Source organism: Grammomys surdaster, unplaced genomic scaffold (genome assembly GCF_004785775.1).
Source record: "Grammomys surdaster isolate TR1022 unplaced genomic scaffold, NIH_TR_1.0 63, whole genome shotgun sequence".
Taxonomy (NCBI): domain Eukaryota; kingdom Metazoa; phylum Chordata; class Mammalia; order Rodentia; family Muridae; genus Grammomys; species Grammomys surdaster.
The window spans coordinates 15,080,195-15,090,721 of record NW_021604565.1 but is presented as its reverse complement, the minus strand read 5'-3'; the positions used below and the strand labels follow the sequence as shown (position 1 = coordinate 15,090,721).

Below are 10,527 nucleotides of genomic sequence, written 5' to 3'. Positions count from 1 at the left end.
CCACAGGCTCCTTCAGCACAGCTGAGGACCGTCCACCCATGAGCAGCCACTCAGACTCAGACGGCGTCTCGTCGCCATCTCTCCGGGTTAAATTGTGCTCCTACAAAAGGTATGTTGGAGTCCATATCTGTGAATTTCCACATGTGCTCTATTCGTAAGCAGTGTCTCACACAGGCAAATTGAGTTATGAGGCCAAAGGGACTGTAACCCATTCTGTTTGGTGTCCTTTTTAAAGAGGGAAAATTAGAGCCAGCAAGATGGCTCAACTGGTAAAGGTGCTTACCGCTAAGCCACAATCTGAGTTCAGTTCCCAGAGTCCACGTGGTAAAAGGAGAACCAATTCCTGAGAGTTGCCCTCTGACCTATACAAGCCTTGCTGTGGCACATGGATGCCCATACACATATATGCATATTACATACATACATACATACATACATACACACACACATACATACATCTGAAGGGATCAGCTCAGGAACGGAGAGACTAATTAACATTCCTCAGACCACAGGGGATGGGGGCCAACCTGAGGATGGGGGAAGCCCAGAGCACATGGACACATTCCACAGGACGGACCATTAGCCACCCGAAGACAAGGGGAAGTCCCTGCCACTTCATTCCCTAAAGACCAATCAGTTTAAAAGTCACACTGTTCTGCCAATCATATTGTGCCTAGATGCTGTTTCTCTAGAAACTGTATACAAGCTCACTGAACGAGCTGCTCAGGGGTTGCCTCTCCTTTTAGATGCAGGATGACCCCAGCATGCTGAAACAATAAAATTCCTCTTGCTTTTGCATCGATCCCCTAGCTCCACGTTGTTCACTCAGGGGATCACTGGTAAAATAAGGCTTGCCAGAGTCTTACACATACATACATACATACATACATACATACATGTAACTTTAAAAATGAAAGTAAAGACTGGTGCTTAAAAGCACTTTCTGCTCGTACAGAGGACCCAGGTTCAGTTCCCAGCACCCACATGGTAACTCACCAACATCTATAACTATAGTTCTAGGGGATTTGCTGACTTCTGGTCTTTCTGAGCAACAGGCACACACATGCTTACAGACATACAGCAAACACACACATGGAAGGCTATGTGGACACAGAGTTGTGACTGGAAGATGCAGCTCATGGAGTTGGCTGCAGCAGCATCTTGCAAGCAGGCAGTGTAGACTCACTGGACACCATTGTGGTGGTTCGAATAGGAATGGCCCCCATAAACTGATGTGTTTGAATGCTTGGCCCATAGGGAGTGGCACTATTAGGAGGTGTGGCCTTATTGGAGTGGGTGTGGCCTTGATGGAGGAAGTTTGTCACTGTGAAGGCGGGCTTTGAGGTCTCCAGTGCTCAAGCTATGCCCAGTGTGTCTCAGTCTCCTTCTGATGCCTTTAGATCAAGATGTAGAACTCTCGGCTGCTTCTCCAGCACCATGTCTGGTGGCATGCTGGGATGCTGCTATTTTTCCTGTCATGATGAGAACGGACTAAATCTAACCTCTGTAAGCCAGCCCCAATTAAGTTTTGTCCTTTATAAGAGCTGCCACAGTCGTGGTGTCTTTTCACAGCAATGGAAACCCTAACTAAGACAAAGACCAAAATCCCAGGACTGATCTCGAGTCTTACCATGACTTCATTTGAACCTACTAGCATGACTATGTCTCCACCCAGAGGGACTTCTGACACAATGATAGGCACATTCTGAGCCGCGTGCAAAGTGGCAAGTGGCCCATGTGATTGAAAGTCTCTTCCCTTTCCAGGAAACCTTGTAGGTGAATGATCCTGTACAACTGCTTGAGGACCTCAAGGGGCCTAGCCTACTGTCCTTCTTTTCTGTAATTAAATCAGCTCTAGATTTTTTTTGCTTGTCTGTTTCTTTTGGGGGGGCATTTAAAAAAAACCTATTTTATTATTTATTATGTATGGTTGTTTTACCTACACATATGTCTGTGCACCATTTGCCTACAGTGCCCACAGAGGCTAGAGGAGGGTGACTAATTTCAGATGGTTGTGAGCCATGATGTGGAAGCCGTCTCTCCAGCCCAGGAGGAGCCATCGTCTGAGCGCCAGATTGCTCCCTTAAGTGAGAATAGTGCTTAAGCTCCTTTGAAAAGTTCTCGATGCTTCAATACAGTTCCTCACATTGTGGCGACCCCAACCATAATATTATATTCATTGCTACTTCTGAACTGTAATTTTGCTACTGTTATGAATAGTAATGTAAACATCTGTATTTTCCGATAGTCTTAGTTGACTCTTGTATAGGGGTCACGACCCACAGGTTGAGAACCTCTTCAGTGCTTTGACCACTTTGCTGAAGCAGAGCTGAGGACTGGCCTTTGGAGCTCACCTTGACAGGACTGCTCAGTTCCGCACAGCCCTTGACGCTCGCTCGCTCCAGTCTTTCCTCTACTTAAGCCTAATGCTCACATCAGATGCTCTCACCAAAGATGGGCGTGGATTAGTCTTCTTCCCAATGTGACTGCACTGAATTTGCATCCACCTCTTCGGTTGGCTTTAGGCATGTGAGGCTGCTGAGCCCCAGCTTTGTCTCAAAACTTCGACTATGGTGTCATGTGCATGTGGTGTGTGCATCTATATACTTAAATGTAGATTTTCAGTGTAAGAGAAGACATTTGCTATTCCTCTTTCTACTCCTTTCTTACATCCACCTATAGTTTCTACAGGAAACAAAGGACTCAGCCAGCGAGTAATGGAATGAGGCTGCTTCAAGCCAGGGAATGCCAAAGAGAGCCAGTGAGCCGAAAGCTGGGGAGGTAGGATGCTAGAGGAGGGTTCTATGGTTTCTGACCTCCTGGCCTGTAAAGAAGCTCAGTTCTGTTGTCTCCAGCTACCTGCTCGGTGTCCCTGAGTCACCTGCAGCCTTGGGAAGTCCAACTTTATAGGTAACCCATCAGCCAATCACAAGAGGGATATGGTTTGCCCAGACTTTCAGCTGAAATCCCAGGGTACCTTACAGAATTTTGTACTGTTTTTTTTTCCAGTTTACATTTCTTTTGTAGATGTTAGTTATTGTTCCAACTTTTAATAACAAGCTTTTGTCAAGTCAAATCACTATCTACCATTCCCCCAATCTGCTCTTTAGTCGTCTCTTGAGCCTTTAGACTGTCTTGTGATGAAGCATTGTGTGCATGTTGGGTCAAGAAACAAGAGGGCTCTTTCACAAGATGACCACTTTAGCAGAGTCTTGGGTGTGTGTATGGGGTAACATGGTGTGACCTTAGGTTCAGGCGTGTGTGTCAGGTTACATACAGAGAGCAGATGACAGATCCCAAAGGCCAAGGCCTCTAAAGGAAGGCTGCCTGGTGGCAGCTCTGAGCTCATGCATCAGGGGAGGAAGGTGGGGGTGGGCATACAGCCCTTTCAAGTTCCATAGTCTCTTCCTTTCAGCTGTCCACAGGGGAGGGTTGGCCAGCAAAAGAAGGTAAATGTATTTACATGCCTTGGCCACTGACCATTAGTTTGGGGATTCGTTTTGTTTGAATCATGGCTCACACGTGGGAGCTGTCTGTGACTACAGGCGTGTGCCAGCTTTCGGCTCGCCGCTAGAATTTATTGTGGTTTAAGGACTGTGGAGTGTGTTGGGTCAGTGAATTAAGAAACAAAACAAACCAACCCCCCACCATACAGGGAACAGAGATGACAGGTGATGGGGTTCAATTGTATGTTAAACAACTTACATCGGGCCTAAAAACTTATATAACTTACAGGCATACCTACAAAATGAATGCTACTATGACCCTCAAGGTATAGAAAAGTTACACAGTTTCCCTGAAACTGCATAGCTAGTACTTGGTAGAGCTGAGATTCAAAATCAAAGAATCTGAGTCCTGAAACTGTATTGTTTCTGAGACTCAAACACACCCGTGCACACTCAGAAGCTCCGAGGGAGACTTCAGCACAGTGGTGGTTATCACAGCACAAACTCGTGCATGAGGGCGACCAAGACTCATTTGCTCAATTGGCAAGAATTTATTGAGCATGTACTTTATACTTCTATGCCTTTCCTGTAACATGATCAAATTGGAACAACACAGTTTCACTCTTTTTAAAAAAGAATCCGGGTCTGTGTACCTGCAGTCCCTTCATATCAAATACAACACAGAAATTAAAAAAAAAAATGAGGCTGGAGAGATGGCTCACTGGTTAAGAGTACTTGTTGTCCTTACAGAGGATCAGGGTTTGGTTGTCCACTCCCATATGACGGTTAGCCTTAGCTCCAGTTCCAGCAGATCAAACGCCATATTCTGACCTTTTGGGGTACCAAGCATAGTGTACGTACACATGCAGGAAAATATTCATACACATAAAATAAAATCTTGCATACCCAATAAAACCCACTGGTCCTATGTGGTGCGCCTGACTGCTATGCTAAGGCAGCCTGACAGAAGCTAAGGTGGGGAACGTGAACATTTTAGCTGAAATTCTAGGTGACATCCATCCTCAAGGCCATATCTATACAAAACCCACACAAAGGTAACATTATGACCAAATAGTCATAGAACAGACCATACCACTGCTTACATTTGTATGTCCTGGACAATCACTGTCGGCCATTTTGTGTTGACTAATAGGCTACCCTGCATGCCCAGTGTCAGCCATCATGGCCCATGCTAGATATCTGTATCAAGTGTGGTGTTCTAACCATAAGCGATTACATCACAGTTCTACTTTGCTGAACGGCCTTTAGGTCCACACTCTGTTAAGTGCCAGGCAGAAAATATCAGAGCTTCGTTAACTAAAGGTAAAGCTGAGTTTATTGTGTGTTTATAAGACAGAATAACTACATCCCCACAAAATCTATGCTGACAAAATTCAAGATGTAATTAGCATAATTTAAAAAATACTTTTTGTCTATTTTAAATACTTTTTTATTTCAAAGAAATAAAATCCTTGTAGAGGATAGCTAATTGTCTCACTTAGTGCCTTCCATCACCAAAATCTATGCCAAGTTAGCCATTTTAAAAAAATAATCTCTTTTTAAAAATTGTTTATTTTACGTGCATCAGTGTTTTGCTTGCACGTGTGTACATGTGATAGTCTCAGGTTTTGGAGATACAGACAGTTGTGAGATACCATATGGGTGCCAGTATTTGAACCCAAGGCCTCTGGAAGTGAATGCCTCCAACCATTGAGCCATCTCTCCAGCCCAAATTAGCTGTTTCTTAATAATGACCTGCAATGAGATTCTATATACTTTGTCTTTGAAAATGCCTTTTCACACTAAAGGGCACAGTAAAACTGAGTGGGCCTCTGTATCCATGATTTCTGCATCATGGATTCAACCAACCAAAGATCAGAGACATTTTAGAGGTTGGAGATGTAGTCTGATGGTGGAGTGCTTACCTAGAATGAAGCATAAGGCTTAGGGTTTCTTTGCGTAACCCTGATTGTCCTGGAACTTCTTCTATTGACTAGACTGGCCTTCAACTCACAGAGATCCCCATGCCTCTGTCTTCCAAGTTCTGGGATTAAAGGCGTGTACCGCCACTGCACAGTGAAAATATATTTTTATAAGTGCTGTGAGGGGAAGGGTACAAGGCTGGAGAAAAGGCTCAGCTGTTAAGAGCATTGGCTGCATTTCTAAAGAGCTGGGATTTGATTCCCAGAATCCAAATGGCAGCTCACAACTGCCTGCCAACTCCAGTTCCAAGGGACCCAACATCCTCCTCTGGCTTCTGAAGAAAAATAAGAAAAAAAAATTGACCAAACTGAACATGTACAGATTTCTTTTTCTTGTCATTGTTCCTAATGACACAATGTAGCAACTATTGACATTACTTTTATATTGCCTTGGGTAGAATCTAGATGATTTAAATCCAGATGACTTAATATATATGGGGGTATGTACATGGGTTACACACAAATGCCCTGCCATTGTGTGTGTGTGTGTGTGTGTGTGTGTGTGTGTGTTCTCTGACATGTACATTTGTGTTCATGTATGTGAAGGCCAGAGAGGATGTCTTCTCTTGGCCTTATATTTTTGAAATAAGTTCTCTGAACGGAGACTAGCTGTCCGGAGAGCACAGAGGGCCTGCCTGTCTCTATACCCCAGCACTGGCTCTATAGGTGTAGATGGCCATGTCCACCTTGTTATATGGGTGCTGGGGGTCCAAGCTCAAGCCTTCATGTTTGGATGGACCATCTTTATCCAGCTCTTGTGCAGCCTCAGATTTGAATACTTGAGTGAGCTTGCAACAGCTGTCCCTTAAGCTACTAAATGTTCATTTTTTAATGGGACCTCTGACTCAGATAGCTGGCAGAAGTACCAGAGGCCCAGATGGTGACTGGCATCTGAAATTGAGCTGTCCTGTGGCACTGAGCACTTAGCCTGTGGGCTCTGACATTATGTCCAGGCAGCAGTGTCAGAACAAAGTCAATAAAATAACAACCACCACCACCCTGGTACTTGGGGTATTTAGCTCCAAGCTACAGTGCTTGCTTATCATATGCAGAGCTTTGGTTTCAATTCTCAGCGTCAGGAAAAGGCAGAGTCACACTTTCTGACTTCAGGTCAGAGAATGCAATGATTTATGCTGACTACTTGTTCTTGAAATGAATTTTTCAAGTGTTTTATAGGAAAAAGAAACAAATGCAGTTTTATTCAGGCTTGGCATAAATATTAATTCCCGAGAAAATTCACAACTCTAGCTCTGATTAAGAAGATGTACTTTAAAGGTTCAGAAGGCAATTCTAAAGTAGATAACTAGTGCCATTATAGTCCTCCTCAAACTGGCATTTGTGGCAGTTACTTTTCTGTTGCTGTGATAAAATTTCATGGCCAAAGGCAACTCAATAAATAGTTTATTTTGGCTTATGATTCCAGAGACTAACTATAACAATGTGAAGGCATGGAGGCAGGCAGCTGGAGGCAGGAAGCTGGAGGCAGGCAGCTGGAGCAGGAAGCTGGAGGCAGGCAGCTGGAGCAGGAAGCTGGAGTCAGGAAGCTGGCTGAGTACATTTCCAACGCACACAAAAGGCAGAACTCGAACTAGAAGTGAGGAGAGGCTACACAGGCTTAACGTCTGTTCTCAGTGAGATACTTGCCGCAACAAGACTTTTACCCTAAAGTTTCATAACCTCTCAAACAGCACCACCAACTAGAGACCGAGTGTTCAAATATGTGAGCCTATGGGGGATGTTTCGAATTCCAGCCTCCAGAGCATCTTTCTAAAAGAGAGATGAAGATTAATAGATATGACCACTATTCTAAGCACCTGTGTATCAAAACAGCAGGAACTACCTAGAAAAAATTATAAGCCTACTGTAATGGTTTGAATAGGAATGGCCCCCATAGACTCATGTGTGTGAATGCTTGGCCCCTGGGAATGACACTAATAGGAGGTATGGCCTTATTGGAATGTGTGTGGCCTTGTTGGAGGAAGTGTGTCACTGTGCATGGCTTTGAGCTCAAGCTATGCCCAATATGGGACACAGTCTCTTCTGCTACCTGCAGCTCAAGACGAGGACCTCTCAGCTGCTTCTCTAGCACCATGTCTGCCTATATCTCACCCCCTTCCTGCCATGGTAACGGTCTAAACCTCTGGTAAGCCAGCCCCAATTCAATGTTTTCCTTTATAAGAGCTGCTGTTGTTGCCAGGTTTTTTCACAGCAAGAAAACTCTAACTAAGACACCAACTGAAAAATTTGGGACAATAGAGCAACAGTGATATGTTTACAATGTAAAAATGTTCCGGGAATCAAGCAGAAAACAAGCCTCCCAGAGATAAAGGCAAGCCACAAGAAGAAACTATACGGATACAAAGTATTTGGCACCCGGGCACTAAGGAGAGTAGCAAATGGAAATAATGAACTATTGTATGTGTAGTCATCCTGAGGCACTGTTTCCTGTCTCTAACTGGTTTCCCTATGCCCAGCCTATACCTTGATGCCTCTCCTTTTGTTGACACTCTTTGCTCACTCAGCTTTGTTGGGCTACCTGTTCTGTCGGGCCCTCATTGGTGACAGCAGCATGTAGCAAGCCATTGATCTGTTTATATATTTTATATATAAATTCATACATAAGGTAAGACTTAAACAAACCAAATTATCCAAATAAGACAAAGCAATAAGCCAAGCAAATTATTGCAGTTTGGCTGAGATTATAAAAATATATTAGCCCCTCTTGCAATGGGCAAAGAGACACCTTGGTGGTGGTGGTGATCTATCAGTCAGGGGCAAAGCAGATGCCAGTCCTTTGTTCATCCCAGTTTGATGCCTGGCACGGTGACAAAGCTGTCTTATGCCTAGGACTCATAAAAATCTAATCAAATCAAATCCAGGCAGCACAGCAAGAGAAGAGGAAGACAGACAGAGACCTATGGACCACCATGCCACCCACAGACCTTCCCTCCAGAGCACAGCACAGACCATCCATAGATAACTGCTTGCTGCCATGCCACACAGCACGGGTGGAAGATGTCAGGGGCCTACCAGCTGCACGGCCAACCTGCTGCAGGAGCCACCACAATGTTCACGGCCAGAAGGGAAAGAGAGGTGGAGCAGTTTGAGCATTATGAAGAGAAATGGACCTGGAGACTCGAGTGTGGAGAGGAGGAGCCTGTTGTGAGTGGCCAGCCCCACCACTTGGGTCATGGTGAGGTCTCAGCCTGAGCTGCTGCTGAGGGCCATGTCTGAGTTGGTGGCTATGCAGTGGCAGAGGTCAGTGTTGATGTCCATAGCTCTAGTATGACAAGAGAACATAGGGATGTCCCTGGTTGGGGCGGCTGCTGGAGACCATGTGGATGTCCAGGGGCTATACATAGCTGGTCCCTCCCCTCACTGGATAAGACGCTCTGGAGAGTAGGCCTCCTCGTGTCAACTGGCAGCAGCACTTGGGAGAGCAGGCTCTGCCCTTGTCCAGGCAGAACAGTGGAGCTGTTCCTTTAGGAGGTGGGGAGTGGGTGGGGGGAGAGGGCGGTGGGAGGGGCGGTGGGTGAGCCGGCTCAGGGTGTGAGTGTGGGTTTTGCTAAGTTGCCCAGGCTGGCCTGAAACCCTCTATTAGTGAGGGCAGCACCTGTGGAGTCTGTACAGGACACATGCAAGCACCAAATTCTCAGCACAAAACAAATGTATTATCCTGGAGGGTAGGTGGGCACAAAAGCAGCAAGAATGAGCATTCTTTTGCAGGAATGTGTTTTCTAAGGAAAAGTAGGGGGAGTCTGTGCTAGAAGAAGTTCGTAAATTCTGATTGGACATGTTAACCAAATAATGAATTTTAATTGTTGGCCCTTGGTGTTTAGTCTCAGGAATGAGTCAGTGGCCAAATATGGGAATGAACCTTGGGTGCGAGCTTTAGAAATATAGTCTAATGATTTTTGGCAAGGAAGAGAAAGGCCTGCTGACACCATGTTTGCCACACTCAAGCCTGTTAGAGCCCTTCGCTCTCAGTACAGCTCAGTGTCTTTAGTGTCTGGGACTACAGGCATAAATCATTTTCATACATCTCTTTGAACATGCTTTATGTTATTTTTTTTACAATGTACAAAATGAACATGTTACAGGTAACGCATATGTGCATACAGTCATGCCTGTATTTCTCACTAGATGTCAGTTGAGGTCATCGGCCCTTTTGGACTTAAATAAAATGGGTTGCCCCCTTAGTCTAGGCTTTCGGAAAGAACAGCACGGTGTCCTCAAGCAGATCAAGTCTTCAGGCTCATCCTCAGCCAAAAGAGACGTATTTCTCCTCTTCCCTGTCCCAGGTCAAAAGCAGGATGCAACCATTTCCCCAAACCACTGAACATGGGAGCTAGTTCCTTTCTCTCAAGGTCCAGAGCCAGAAGAGGCTCCCACAGGCTTGGCCTCAGGTGGGCGGAAGCGACCTCCTCCTGCTTCCATTCCCTCCTGGATCTTTCACCAGGACATCGAAATCCAAGAAGTCTTGATGACTCTGACAGATGTATGGTCTGGCCAGAAGAGAAACTATGAATAACCATGCTTGCTACTTGCTACTTACGTCATTTTGAGAGGAAAGAGGAACAACATCTGAGCTATGCTAGTGTGTGTGTGTATGTGTATGTGTGAGAGTGTGTTTTCTTTCTCCCTTTCTTCCCTCCTTCCTTCCTTCCTTCCTTCCTTCCTTCCTTCCTTCTGTCCTTCCTCTCTATCTTCCTCCCTCCCTCCCTCCTTCCCTCCCTCCTTCCTTCCCTCCCTCCCTCCCTCCCTCCCTCCCTCCCTCCCTCCTTCCCTCCCTCCTTTCCTTCCTTCCTTCCTCCTTGCCTGCCTGCCTGCCTGCCTGCAGCGAAGACTGAGGGTTTCACTCACATGCTGGATAAAGCACTCATCACAGAACTATACCCCAGCTCTTTTATTTTTATTTTGTGAGAAAGCGTCTGGCTGAGAGGTCCAGGCTTACCTTGAACTCCCAGGGCTCCTGCCTCATGGATGGGATTACAAGCATGTGCTCTCATCTTTATGTCACTCAAGTGCTGGAACTAAGGTGTGTGTCACCATTGGAACAACTACAGGTGTGTGTCACCACTGGAACTAAGGTGTGTGTC

At 45.5% G+C, this 10,527-nt stretch overlaps 1 non-coding gene across 1 annotated transcript; it reads left to right on the top strand.

The window, feature by feature from the left end:
• Nucleotides 1-8,145: 8,145 nt before the first annotated feature.
• Nucleotides 8,146-8,284, top strand: LOC114621988. The gene has a single exon (XR_003711514.1). It is a non-coding gene; the product is annotated as a small nucleolar RNA SNORA48 (small nucleolar RNA).
• Nucleotides 8,285-10,527: the final 2,243 nt, after the last annotated feature.